Source organism: Apteryx rowi, unplaced genomic scaffold (assembly GCF_003343035.1).
Source record: "Apteryx rowi isolate R43461 unplaced genomic scaffold, aptRow1 scaffold_135, whole genome shotgun sequence".
In the NCBI taxonomy this organism is placed as follows: Eukaryota; Metazoa; Chordata; class Aves; order Apterygiformes; family Apterygidae; genus Apteryx; species Apteryx rowi.
The window spans coordinates 1,310,976-1,326,046 of NW_020447586.1; positions in this window are offsets into that span (position 1 = coordinate 1,310,976).

Here is a 15,071-nt window from a genome sequence, read left to right on the forward strand (position 1 = left end):
TTTAACCACAGGAAATTGGGACATTAGTGAAAACACTGTGTTGTGTTAATGGACAGGTTTTAATACCTCAATAGCAACTGTCTGCTGCAATATGATAATGGCCTACAGGACAGGCCTTGAAGATCAGCACCTATGGGAGGTACTGTATTTCAGCATATATTCATCTTGTGGATAGAAGAGAGGCCACTGAAAAGGAAAACTGGCTGGGCTAAGAACCATCAACAGTGGTATGACACATGAAAATGCCATCAAAATAAAGTAAAAATATTATTTAAGGTATATGAAGGACTGACAGGAAAAGGGAGCAAGTTCCAAAACCAAATCAAATATATTCTCATACTGACCATAAGTCAGTCAGTCAGACAGGTGGTATATAAAAGGAAATAGAAAAGAAGTACAGGAGGAGATTTTTCTAAAAAACTAATAAAAAGGAAGCGGTACATTATAAGCAAATTCTAAGATAAATTGGCACAAAAGATTGAAAAAAGAAACAAAGATTTTAGTTAGCACTACCCAAGGTATTTTAAAGCAAAGAGAGATGGTAAGAAAGGTGTGTGTCCAAAATGTAGGATTTACAGCCAGGTACCAAAGATTACTAATCATACAATGGATGTATCAAGTAATTGGAGAGGAGTATATGGCAGATTTCACAGTGAAGGGTAGCAGCTGCCTTGCAAGGAATACCTTCACAAGCAGAGATCATTATCGCTGTAGTCCAGACAGAGCTGTAAAGAAATGTGATTCTTTAGTCACTATTGCCCATGAAGCATAGATTAGAAGATCAGATAAAACTGTTGCACACAGAACAAGAGGTAGTACTTTACCAGGAACTTTTGTCTCCCGTTTCATAAGAAGGTCCAGTTGAAAATACAAAAAACAAAAACAGAAAAAGGACAAATACACTCAACTGGACAAAACTGGGCACATGAAAAATATAAACCTTATTCTAATTGTTTGTCATACACTGGTATTCCCCAATGGAATCACTCCTCTGTACAGTGGAAATTGTCAATATCAGGTCCATCAGAAGGCAACAGTGATGAACCTCTCTAAAATGCTGAAGAAGATAATAATGTTCTAAACATGACTGCCTAGATCTAATCTAAATCTGTGTTAATAACCGTACTACCTCCACATTTTTCACTCCAGGTTCTCAGGCAGGGGAGGGAAATAAAACTGTAATGGTCACTTGAGTCAGCTGACGTAAATTACAAATCCAGCCGACAGTGGGAGCAGAGCAGAGCCAAACTAATCAAGAATGAGCAATCTGGAAGGACTAGATCTTACAGGCAAAAATTGCTCTTTCAGTTGCACAGCTCATAGCATAACGCAGCCTGCAACCTTCCTGAGAACTATGCGGCCAGTCCCTCTGTAGCTTGCTGGTTGGCTATACTAACCCATGTAGAAGGAAAGGAGATATTACTGTTTCCTTTACTTGGCCATGGAATATGAGACAATGCTTCCCTACTAGCAGAATTGAAAAATGCCCTAGCCCTTGTCAAGGGGAGTCACCTTCCTTGCATTTCCTTCTTCAGTCAGAAGCAAAAAAAGGACGGAACATAAGGCAAAATTCCTGCCCCCCCCCATTTATGATGTTTGAGAAGGGCTGATGTCAAACACGAGTGTTCAAACCAGGCATATCTATGCACAAAGATTAAAGAGATCTGCAGTAACTTTGATGTCATGATTAAGTCCTAGTCACAGAAGCATAGGATATGACTTGTTTGTGTCCAACACCGAGTTGTGCTTTGAAAGCAGCTCTGAAGAAACAGGTTTGGGGTTTCTATGTTTATTCTTTCTCATTAATCCACCTCACATAGGCTTGGTTTATGAATCAAAAGTTTTGTTGGTTGTCTCTCCAACACCTACTCATCTCCTCATGCGCTACTCCATTAGGCCCTTGAGAGGACTGGTGAATTCTTCCCCTCTCAAGTAGGCCAAAGAGTGGCACAGGGATAAGCATATTCTCCCACTGACTTGCAACTGACATTTACACTGATGGTTGGAGATACGGAAACAATGGGAATTTATCAGACTGTTCTGGAGGTGATGAACCAAAATAAAGAGACCTTCACCCATTCTCTCAAAACTGCCTTGGTTTAGCAGTCCTGCTGGAAATAAAATGGGATAATACTATCTCTGCTCTGATTTTTCTTGGGTCTCCCCTATTCCCCCCTCCTCCCCCCCCCCCACTGAAAATCTCTCGTTTGGGGTGCAAAGCTCCAAAGCAACTTTTTAAAATTTGGAAACGTTGCTGTGATGCTAGATGGCATTTGTAGTTGAGAGGTTATACATTCCCACTATTTTCCTAAAGAAAATTGGGTTTCATCTATGAATCTTCACAACAGCCTTCCTTCTTGTGGAAAAGATTCTGATGGTCTCAAGGCCACAGGGTATTATGAACAGTGAAGTCAGTTGGGAAGCCTGATTCATAGAAAAGTCAGAGCATGGGTTATCTAAACTACAACTCAGGCGCCAGGCAAGTATTTCACTACATAAACTTTCCAGTCTGAAATTTGAATGTTTTCATAGCAGCAGCAACTTTTAAAAACAAATCTCAAATTGTAATTGGAGACCTAATTTTCAAATTAATGGAAGATTTTCATCCAGTCATAATAAAAAGAATATCACTGGTAGAAGATAGGCATACAATACATGCAAGCATCAGTTCAATTAAATAACAACATTCCCTTTTCAAAGCAGTAATACAGCTGAAGTTAAAATGCTGAAGACAAGGGTGTTATTTTAGGTTTTTGGCATGGAAAATCTTGTAGCATTATTTTTACTGGAAACATAGCACAAAAAGTTCAGTTTCTGCAAAGGGTTAGGAGGACAGAGGGGGAAGCCAGAACAATTCCTCCAAATGCATGCTCTGTCTTCTAAATATCATGAATGTTTAAAATGTTTTTCATGTATGTCATGAAAAAGCCATAAAATCCATCATTTTTAATATGCACTTAGATTTGGGCAAAGGACATAATTATAATTAGTTTTTGAACAATATAATGTTCAATAGGGTGAAGCATGATCTTATTGAATGGTATCTTTAAAAAGATATCCCCTCCTTCAGATGAAAAACTTTGATTATACCATAATATACTTATCACCAGTATACTTTTGCATATATTCATGACGGTTCTTATAAAAATCTTAACACATACCTCCTGGAGCTCAGATGTTTTCTCCTTTCATCAGAACACAGGGATTATTTTAAATTAATGAGATGTTGGCTTGACCCTCCCACTGTTGTTCAGAAATGGAAAAATAAAATAACCTTGAATTCTAGTGGACAGTAACACTGAGAATCTCTAGTCACAAATTAGTCTCACATTGCACTAAACATGATACTGAGAAGCAATACAGATGATCCATGCCCCAAAGCTCACAGTGGAGGGGTATAACTAGATCATGCATATATTTAAATAAGGCTGTACTGGCTGGGGAAGAAGACCATAATAAAGGAAGGCAATTGTTTTGGGTATTTATAGCACATGCAAGTACTCTCTATTCAATTTACTGAACCTGGTGCAAAGGAAAAACAAAACAACATATTACAGGAGAATAATATCTTGTGTAATAGATAGACTAGCTGTTGATAGAGATTATCTTAATCAAAATCATCCTTAACCTGTGTCAATAAACCCCTGTAAGGCATAGCCTAGCATCAGATTATTTTGAAGCTAAACGAAATGTAGTTCACAGCTGCATATACTTCATCACATAAATGCAGATTAAAGCTGGTTTGAAAGCATCATTATGAATAATGCATTATTTTTAAAGTACAAAGTGAATAAGGTAGTCAGTCTGTATAAAACTGAAATAGGTAGATTTTCAATCAATGGCCAAATTCTCCACAGTAAACAAGGAACAGCAGTTTCTTGGGATAGAGAGAGGTTGTGCTCATGAGTGGGTTCAATTCCTAAAAGGCTGTCAATGGGATACCAGGAGGAGAGAAGAAAACAATTTGTGGAAGTTCCTCAGGTATTAACGCAAACTGGAGGATGGATTCCAACCACTCCAAGCCACATTGTCCCATCCATGACAGTCTTAACACAGGATCTGTAAGAGGGGGAACTGGAAGTATATCTAAGAGGCAAAGTTCAAGTAGTGGCAAAGGAAATTCAATTTTTACAAATTTGCACAATCTCTTCCAGCTGCAGAAAGTCTTTTCTTTCCCTTCATAAACCTTTGGACTATATGAGAATTTCCAGTCTAAATACTCCCCAAAACTCCAGGCCTCCAGTTAGTATTAGTGTCCTTTGTTTGCTGCATTTGGTAATTAAATAAAGCCTTGAATATTAGAAATATGGAAGATCTAAGCATAGTATCTTGCTCTCACCATTCAGATTTAGTAAATATTTATTAATCACATAACTCAGAAATTCTGCAGTCTTTGCTTAGGCAAAAGATCCTTTCCCACTTAGAATAAAACAATTTTTATTTAAATAAGGACAACTGGACTAGGTCCTTCCATTTGAAATTTTTTATATATATATACATATAATATATATATACACACACATATATTTGTGAGAGAGTATTCTTTACAGGTATGTATATGTTTAGATACATATACAAAACAGACATATAATCCATATATGTGACGATACAATGGTTAGCAAGTTAGAAATCTGAATCAGCCCGTACGAGTGCCCTTTTCAATCATAGTGACACCATGTGCATTGCAATCAAACAGTTTGACTGATGTGAACAATCATTCCTAATGTAAAATTCTAGGCATAGTTTCCATTGCTTTTAAGCTGAAAATCTAGATGCCTGCAATGCACAGAATAGACAGCCCATCCCTGTGGTAAGGGTAACTATGCCACAATATGCTTCAGGCATCTGCAAAAACAACCAGAACAGCAACAGCACTGTTTTACTCTGAAACAAGATACTCCTTTCCTTTTTAAAGTCAATACTTTTTGAAATTATAAATTTTGAGATAACTTTGATAAAAATCTGCACCACCATACTGTGTGCCCTGCTGTAGTTTAATAAACAGGTGTTGTGTGCTGCAAGTCCTATCAGTATCTACCATGTCATTGATCAATCAACACTCAGTTTTAGTGATTATGTCCTTAGACCTCTTCTGTGAACTCTGAAGTTGATGGTTCAATGCATAACTGTTACAGAAGCCAAATACTGAATACTATTGCTTACTGATTGTCTAGAGCTTTTACATTAAATAATTAAATCAAAAAGAAAGGATTACTGTCTGAATACCTAAAGCCACAGGGGAGAAGTGCTGGAATACTGTATAAGCTCAGAAAAATCACCTTTCTTGGACCTCAGCAAAGGGCTTTTAATCTTACAACCTTTTTCTCTTTCTCAGATAAAGGGTTTTCACATGCACTTAAGTTGTGCTATTGAGTGTGATAGCTTAACCATGTGCCATGCACCTGATACAACATTTGCAGCTCTCATGGCCAAATCTGATGAGTGTTTTAAGAGTATGAAATTTCATAAATTCAGGGGGTGAACTGTGGGAGGCTGGAGTCTAACAGGGTGTGTCTGTGTAAAGAGATGAAAGAGGACTTCATAAACACAGTTTAAGGAAGGGTGGAAAGTATTTTTTTTATCTTTACATCATACTTATTAAGATCCAGATCCAAGAACATAGGCTTTTTCAACATTTCCTTCTATTATGTCTTCTGTAAATCACTGAAGATTAAAATTTCCTCCCTGTTTCACTCTCTCTTTTCCTTTTTTAAAGAAAGTTAATATTCTTTGGAAATTACCAGTTGTTCTTCCACACACACAGGCTCTTGTGCCATTTGGGAAATCACAGCACTGATATGAAGCAAAGACTAATGACTCCTATCTTTTATTCTTTCAAAACTCTTAACAAGTGGTTTCATTTAATTGCTCTTCATTGCACTTGATAACTTTAACTGTGCACCCAAAGTGAATGAGTTTTGCTGTTCTGTAAAAGGTCAGCCACAGACCTATGCAATTTCACCCTGAATGTTCATGTCTTTTGTTTTCTCTTTTTACTGCTTTGGCATGCTAAGGGATCAATGCATCCTTTCTTTTAACGGAAAACTGAGGAAAGGCTTCAGGATCTGACTCTTCAAAATAGGATCATCTTTTTGTTCAATTGTCAAAGTTTCAGGGAGCACTGACCCACTGCTTACTAGCTACCACAATATAGTAACCTACAGAACACATGGCACCATTTTTTTCATGAATATAAAAACACTTTTCTCTTTTATTTTTAATTTTAATTTTAGTTACTTAAGTTTGGTTTTGTTCAGCCTCTTATTCCAGCCTCCAGAAGAAAGCAAGTGCTCTTTGATGACCTCATGATAGGTTGGTGGGCCCCTTTCCTCTGTCTGCAACAACCCAAAAGCAAAAAGCTACAAGCACCATCTTTTGTAATTCGCAGAGCTGTTTCTAAGCTCTTTGCCTACCGCCAACATGAAAGTTTGCCTGTGATATCAACTTCTAGCGTAGTTGTTCTGACCAGTGTAGTTCTTTTCTTTTGTTTGTTTTCCTGAATGACTGCATAAAAACTATTCTAGTTTAAAAGCGTAGTTTGGTAATATGAGTCTTGAAAAGAAATAATAATCTCATATCACCTTTATCAAGGGGATCATTTTAGCATTAGCAATACTGCTGTTTACACACGGAAAAATATCATTTTCAGCTATGTTTTGAGAGCATTTGTGTTTGTTTACTATCATCTGCTGCCATCTGAATTTTTCATTCACATATAAAAAGCAGTTCCCAGGGGTGTTTAGAAAAACAGCCATTAGTCAAATCTCTGCTGTTTTGAGAACTTTTCCCCTAACAATAAATATTCTTGCTGATAAGACTGTTATTCTTCTTACGTCCAAGCTTGAGCTGGGCTTCTCAGACACTACACATCTGCAGTACCTTCTGGTTCAGCCAGATGATTCAGAGGACAGAAATTTTCTAAAGCTTTTCGACTACTTACTTTCAGAGCAGCAAGTAGTATTTCTTTATCACATTCACCAATAATCAGGATTGCCTTAAGATTTTGGACCATCTAATGAAAAGGAGTATTCAACAGAAAGATGTTTCTGATATGACTGAAAAAAGTATTTTTGACAGTTAATGTGAAAGCTTGGTTAAAGATGCATTTTTGTGGCTTATGTTCTTTGATACGAACAGACTATCCCTTTGCCATCTACCTGAGACTCCCTCTTGCTATATAAACTTTTCCGCTGATTGCCATTGTGCCTGTTGGGCAGAGATGAGCTGGTCAGACTGCATATTCCCTCAACGGTGCTGAGCTCAGTCAACAACCCAGTCATAACTCCAATGGATGTTACTGCTTCTCAAGGCCATGGTAACCTTTCCAGACCTCTTAAAAAACAAACAACAACAACAACAACAACAACAACAACAGAACTCCTGGAGCAAATATTAATAAAATAGTTAGTTAAGCCCTTCACTCAATGCCAGGAGGAAATCTGATTTTTGTTTTCTTATAAGGTAATGTTTTCAATAAAAAGTATATTTGTGACCTTCTACCCCATCTGTTCCTAAAGTATAGGGACCAAAGCCCCTGCTTCAGAAAACTACCACTATTAAAGAAAACATTTAATCACCTGCTTAAATGCCACCAAAGTCATTGCAAAATAGGCACATGTCTTCATGAGTCACCTCCATAAGTGACTATCTTGCAGTCAACACTGCCCTTTCCTGGGGCTTGTCTTCATTCAAAAACTGGTTAGCATTCCTCAGACCCGAATGCCCTTAGGGCTCTTGTCTCAGGTCTGCTCAAATCACATCAGCATTTCTCTGTCTCACCTCTTTACTCACACCTCCCTTATATTTGGATTGGGTGAGGCATCAGCCAGTCCTTGTCAAATGGGATAACACGCTTAACCCTTTCTCCCCATGATCAATATCTGAAATTTGGTGACCAGTTCAGAAAATCACTGCTAGCTTTTGCAAACTCAAAATAAATAATAAATTTCAGATATGAATTGAAAGCTTATATATAACATGGACAATATGACCATCCCTCCTTTAGCATTTGCATTTCACAGCTTCATTTATGTTGGTCCTACATCTTGAGTCTTGAGTTCACTATAGGATATAAGACTCCTGAGTCTTTCTTCTTAAGTCTTTCAATATCATCCATGAATATGAGCTCAAAACTCATACTGCTTCTGCAGTCATGCTCTAAATCTTTTTAGGCCATTGCACTATCAAAATACCAAAATAGAAGTCCGTGTTCAGCCTTTAGTTGGAAGTCTGTTTTATTAAAAAACCAAGGCAATCCAGATATGTTTGTTTCATTGCTTATTTCAGGGCTGAGTTACTGAAACATGGGTAGACAATTCTTTCAGTGTATTTAGATCATAGTTTTTCTCATATCCACTGTATTTTTTATACAACAGACTTGATTTTTTATGGAAAAAAAGATTATAATTTGGCCTGACTATCTCTAGCAGTTTTATGCGGGCTTTTTTGTGAATGGTTCTTGGCATCCATTAGATACCAAAAGTAAATATGTGTGTTTCTATCAGCTTTCCCCTTTTCATTTGGTACTGTTATCACAGGACAAGAACCACACTGTTGTAAACAGATGCAACTTCAGTTGCTTCAGTTACAACCTGGGCTGTAATAAATAAGTTTAAAAGGGCTGGGCCTGCAACTCTATTCTTTCCTCCCATCTATTTCTCACCATTTTACTGGTACCATTTTACTGGTACCTCAACATAAATCTCCAAACATAACCTATTTAAGTTGCATCACTCAAAGCTGCAAGTTTTGTAGTTACCAAAGTCAACTAAAACAGTATCAATCTCAGTATCATACCTCAGATCAGGGTTACTTAAACGTTTTCATAAAGGAAAGAAACAGTTATAAACATCAGCCCCAAATTGCCTTATATTCTACACAAAACCCAAGGCAGTCAAGTCTTTCTATATAGTAACAGATTTCTCAGATATAAATGGTTACAGTTACTGCATTTTATGAAGGATCCTCTGAATTCTGAAGCTCTAATAAAGTGTTATTTCAATTCCAGTTTTACTGTCATACTCTTCATAGAGTCAATGAATAGCCATTTATTATCAGCAGCTCTACTATTTTAGGAACATCAGAAAAAGGTTCCTTCTCTGAGAGTACTACTGCACACCTCTGATCTAAATGTGGCCCACTGACTTTGTTATAAGACCACAGGAGGAAAACTGGGCCCTTTCATGTTTAAAAACATGTAAAAAACTAGGAAAGTAATTTTTGCAAAATAATTCCCATGACGAATATAATCATATCTGTCTGTCCCTCGCAACAGGTACACATAGCAGTTTATAAACACCTGCAGGTGTTCACAAGTTAAAACAGCCTGGTGTACTATCAACTTAGGCTCGCATCATCTGCAGAGATAGAATGGGGACAGAGCGAGGACATTTCCTAGCATTGGCTCCATTCTGTGTCCCAGCTCACGAAGCCACCACCACTTCCACACCATCATAGATCCAGCATGGGTAGTGGCAGATGTGCAGAGAGGCAGTGGGAGGTGCCATGGATGTACCTCAGCTCCTGCAGAGAGTTGGGGTCATTCAGGGAAAGCCTTGCTAGGTGCTGAGGCAGGCACCAAAGAGAGCAGAGAGAGGCCCAGACACCTAAATCACACCCAAAGTGCTGCAGTTCTTCCATCAAATCAGTTTTCACCCAGCACTTAGGGATGTAAAATGTCCTTGCAGAAAAATACATGATAAAACAGTCTTGTTTCCCACTTAGCTGATAAAGAGATCGAGGATTTCTATCAAATTTCTCTTGTGCCAATTTTATCTTCAGATTATCTCCATTTCCTCTTTTTTTCCAGTTGAATGCTTCATTACCTTGAAATAATTTACTTTACCACAATTTATTACAGAGCAAATACAAGCAGGCATTATGTGTGATTTTTTTTCCTCTGTAAAAGATAGCTCAGATTCAGATTCTGGTATAATCTACCTAGTGAAGATGAACCCTTTTCTGATTCTATATTTACATTGATCAGAATATTTTCTAGAATTGAATCTAATATGCAAAGGAAGGGCAGATCAGGTGAAATGAAGCCCAACCTGAACAAGAACTAGTTCAAAGGATGATACTAATTTAAAACTCAAAGGAGAGAAAGGAAACTTAATTTCCTATTCTTTTCTGAAATATGGGAACAGAAATGCTGAAACAATTTTTTTCCTGCTTCAGCTGAAAATAGGAAACCCTGAAAGTCTTATGAGCCTCTATCTTTGTGAAGTTCTAACTCAGATCTCAAACTGGGGACATTTGGATATGGTTTCGCAAAGGCTCTGGATCCCTGCGATACCTACCCAAATTCTGGACTTTACACTTCTATGAGGCAGCAATATACTAGGTTCCTCTTCAGCATCAGAAAACAGAGACAGTGAAGACTGTCCTAATGGTGCTGGAGTTCTTGAAAGGGGTATTTTAAAGCTTCACTGTACTTCTCCAGAGCCTAATGTAATAGGCACTGGGACACTTCTCTGGACTTCTGAAATATGATTTCACCAGTAAACACGAAGAGGCTTGTGTCCTCTGTTCTCAGCAGCTAGAACAGTCTTTCCAAGTCAAGAGAACAACTTTCTTTCCTTCTACTTGTCCCTCTCCCTGATGGGAACCAATATCCAAATCTTGAATTTCAGTGCTTTTATCTTTCTTCAGGGCTTGAGATTTGCTGTTTTGGAGGCCTAGATTTAATGACTCAAAAGCTGTCTTTATTCCTCTGTTCCTATGTAAAAGCATCACCATCAAGTAAGCAAAAAGAATTGCTGCTCAGTATGAAACAAATCCCCTAATGTAGATTCATCAGTTTCTTACCGTGGTAACACTTCTTTTCCAGCTCCCATTTTACTGTGCTACCATATTATCCAGCTTCTCGGCTGACATGATTGCAGCTGAATTCAAGAGTAGGAAGGGACTGGCTAAACTGGCAGCATTTCAAACGCATTCCCTAAGGTCTGAGTCCCTAACTCTTGTTCCATGCCTTAAGTGGCCACAAGATGGTTATCACAGCTGGGAGTTTGATATTCTCCTCCCAGCTGATACAACCCACGCCTTTCCTCTGGGATACTTCCTACAAAAACTGAAAAAACAAGAGCAAGCCATTAAGTGTCCTTTAAGTAAGCAGAGCTATAACATTTCTTCTACTTTAAGTAAATCCAAGGAACAGCAAGCTCAAGAATTTTCTTCTGTCATGTACCTGAGCTGTTCTCTCTTCTAGTTCCTCATTTATGTAGCTGAGTTGATACTCATCATTGTTATGGCATAACTGTTAGTCTTGAGATTTTGAACCATTGCTAAAGAACTCCTGCCTCAAAACAGGTGTAAGACTAAACAGATTACCTCTGTAAAGAGAAAATTGCCAGGGGAAAAAATCACAGCACTACCCAACAGCCTAGTTCTGGGGCTGAGGGAACTGTTCAGCTCTCCACCATTACCAGTCTATCTAAACGCTCACTACTCCGAGCTGAACAGCTTGTCCTCTCTGAAAGCCTAAACTTTCTGTCCAGATAAACACTTACATAATATAATAAAAAACAAAGAGCTGAAAATTTTTTCCCTGACTCCATCTTAAATAACTCCCCACAGCCAAAAAGAAACCATTTCTAATACAACTCTACGCTGTAAAAGTCCCAAGAAGTTCAACAAACAAAAATTGGACTGAACATCCCTTACCAGCTACAACACCACTTCTGAGCATTATTTTGACTGCATCAGGAAAAGAATAAACAGTGAAATAATTCACAAATCACATCTCTCTTAGAGAGGAAAGCTATCTAGCCCTTCAGGACCAGTCACTGAATGGAAATGAAATGAGCAGAGGTGGGGGAAACACAAGCATTCTAAAATTCAAGAAACACATGACTGTGGCCAAAGGACAGTCCTTAGACGCTGCACACAGTAAAGAACTCAAGTGAGACTTCTATTTCAAATCTGAAGAAAGGCTTGTGTGCCTGACAGTTTGTCTACTTCTTCTAACTGTACTCTCTGATCCAATAAAACATACTACTGCTACCTAGAAATTTTGCCCTGCCTCATATTCTTACACCATCACAGCTACAACAGCTCTATGACTAAATAGATCTAATTCAAACCAATCGTTTCATTTGTGCTCATGGGAGAGTTCCATCTTTTGCCTCTAAAGAAGAGAAAGAGGTAAGTGCAATACAACAAGCACATGTATCTGCATTAAACCCATCTGTATTTCGGGATAAGTAGAAAATTCTCCTGTCTTGATGTGTCTCCATTCTTATACTTCCTGCTCCTCCCTTCACTATCTGTAGCTACAGTAAAGTGACATGAAAAATCCCCAGGAGGGATTTTATGGAATTGTCCTGTTTCTGCTTTAGCAGCTAATAAGAGGGAGAGGAGTGTGCATGCGGATCACTGGCACTGTTGCTCTCAGATTTGCCAGTCTTCCACAGTGTAGCTCCAGTGAAAAAACAGTAAAAAAAAAGGGGGGGGGGGAGCTGCTGCAGATCGACAACAACATTCCCAGTAAGGCTAATGCTCTACTTAGGCCACCGCAGTACTGCAAGGATTACAGGAAAACCACAATGAAGGTAGATCCTTAGTCATGAGGAGTTCTGTAACTTTTACATTATCTAACTTAGAACAAGCTGGGAGGAAGGCAGAAGGAATGGCAAGAGAAAACAGAGCGGGAGGCACTCAGCTCTCTCCTTGTCACAGCAGAGGTCACAAGCACTCAGGACAAGTGGCAGGAGGAGCAGGTGCTTTGGAAAGTCCTCCTGGCACATTGCCACTGTCAGACGTTTGCCCGATCGTGCTGTATGAGTCAATAAAACCACTCTCACTGTTCATAAGAGACACAAGCATTCAAATGAAATAAAGTGTACTGGTCAGAAATGGTTTTCTTTTGGGGCTTGGGGGACTTGACCTAAGACATAGAGGAGATAACTGTAATATTCCCAGTGATTCCATGAGCTTTGAATCAGCTCCATAAACTGTGGGAAAGAAGTGCACAGAAGAAATGTCACCCAATGGCCTGCCTGGGAATCTACTCTCCCAGGCATTACGGTTATTACTGACCTTCAAGGAAGCAAGCAACAAACTGAGTTTTCATACATCTGTTTTTAGTCAATCTGTTTTCAGTCAATTTACTTCTCTTGAGGCCAAGCCTCTTGCAAAATAATAATCACAAAAGGTGGGAAGAGATGCACACAGGAGAAAGGGAGTTCTGCAAGAATTGCATATTGTGCAAAAAGCTGTATTCATGTAAATATTTGTGTAAAAAAATTGTGTATTCTGAAGCATTTCCAGCCCTGACATTCAATGTGCTGTTTCAGGAAAGCAGACAATTACAATCTGAGTCTACACTGCAGAGCCAGTTTGCAGGCTATCCATCAACTAATAGGACAGAAAAGTCATCTACCTGCTTTTGCTTACTATCTGTGCACCTCAGATCACAACTAAACTGCTATAAGCAGAGATCTGCTTAGAAGACCTGCTTCATCTAAAGAGCAAATCACCTGGGAAAGTCAAGGCCTAAGCAGTGGAGAAGCAAACTGTGCAGCCCGGGGCGCAATTTCTCCTGTTGCTACATCAGGAGCAGGCTGGCTTCTGCTTCTGCCAGGTAGATTTACGTACAAATTGCAGTCTGTTACTTCATTAGAGTCACTTTTTGTTGCCACTACAATTGCACACTATACTCTAAATCCTCTCTTAGCGTGTGATACCACGAATAATAAAAGAGGCAAAAAACAACATTATGTTAGCTATTAGCAGCAATGGGCTCAGGTTTCTGGCAGAGAGGGAGCCCTCTCTATGATTTATAAATATGAACAAAAAAATTCAGATTCTTTTTAAATACCTGTCTTGCATTGTCAAAATATGTTATGTATTTTTATTTTTTATACATAAAAATTCTCATAGTGTACCTATAGCATATTGGCTAGTAGTGCATAGCACCAGCTTACTGGCAGACACTGACTAACATTTTCTGAATTTTTTTTTTCAAATTCTGAATGAAGATTTAACATTTTTAATCAATGTCTTTCTTTCATTCCATTTTACCAGATAACCCAGCTAGAGGATCTAAAATAATAGTCACTGTTTCCCTGCATATAGTCTGTATATAGAAAGTTGTCTTTGTTGGCAAAAGAGGTGAATTATCCTCTTGTTCAGTTACTTTGCACAGCACGCTGTTACAGCACCTTATTTTCTGTCACATTCATATACAGAAACCCTGCTGACACTTATGGCTCTTTGTGAAGATAAGGACAATATACAACATTTTCACTCAAATGGTTTATATAATACACAGAACAAACATCTGTCAGGTGTGTAAAATAAAAAATAGGTATTAAAATTGAGGGTCTTCTCATTAATGCCTTTCTACACTCTCATTGATAATATTTGTTCTCCAAAAACATAACTCTTTTAGTAAATAATGTTTCAGTCTAATCGATTTGTATTTCCTCTTTTATAATGATTTATTCCCTAGTTCAGATGTTGATCTTCTCTTAGTGACATCATACTGACGTGCTGTAGAAATAAATTTAATGTTTAAACAGAAGGTAACTTACTTCAGTCAGAAAAATGTGAAAGGGGACAATCAGTTTCTAAATACCAAAAGCTTCTTTGTATAAATATTTACAACAGTACAAACAGACATTATAGGTTATTTTAAAATTTTATATTTTAAAATTATCTGTGAAGAGTAAATTCTGTGTTTTTGCCATGCTTCCAGTATAATGCACTGGAGCAGTTCTGCTTTCAATTACATCAACACAATCGTGTAGAAGTCAATGTCATCATACCATTGTAAAGTTGGGATGAGATCTGATTTGGGCCTTCCTTCATTTTTTGATTATGAGTATTATAGACTTCTTTTCTTCTTTTTTTTTTTAACTCAGCTTTAGCTTTTTTTTTTTTTTTAACTCATTTTGCCCCAGGCTTAAGTTCAGTTTGGACAGTCTGAGCTGAGAAAAAAAAAAAGGCAAAACAAACACTGTTTGTCTCCTTTTGAAAGTTATTGAGGCACCAGGGGCTAGGTCTTGATTAATGCTCTCTTTTGAAGCCATTGTTATCTAAACTCTTATACAATTTGTTTTGGAATTTTC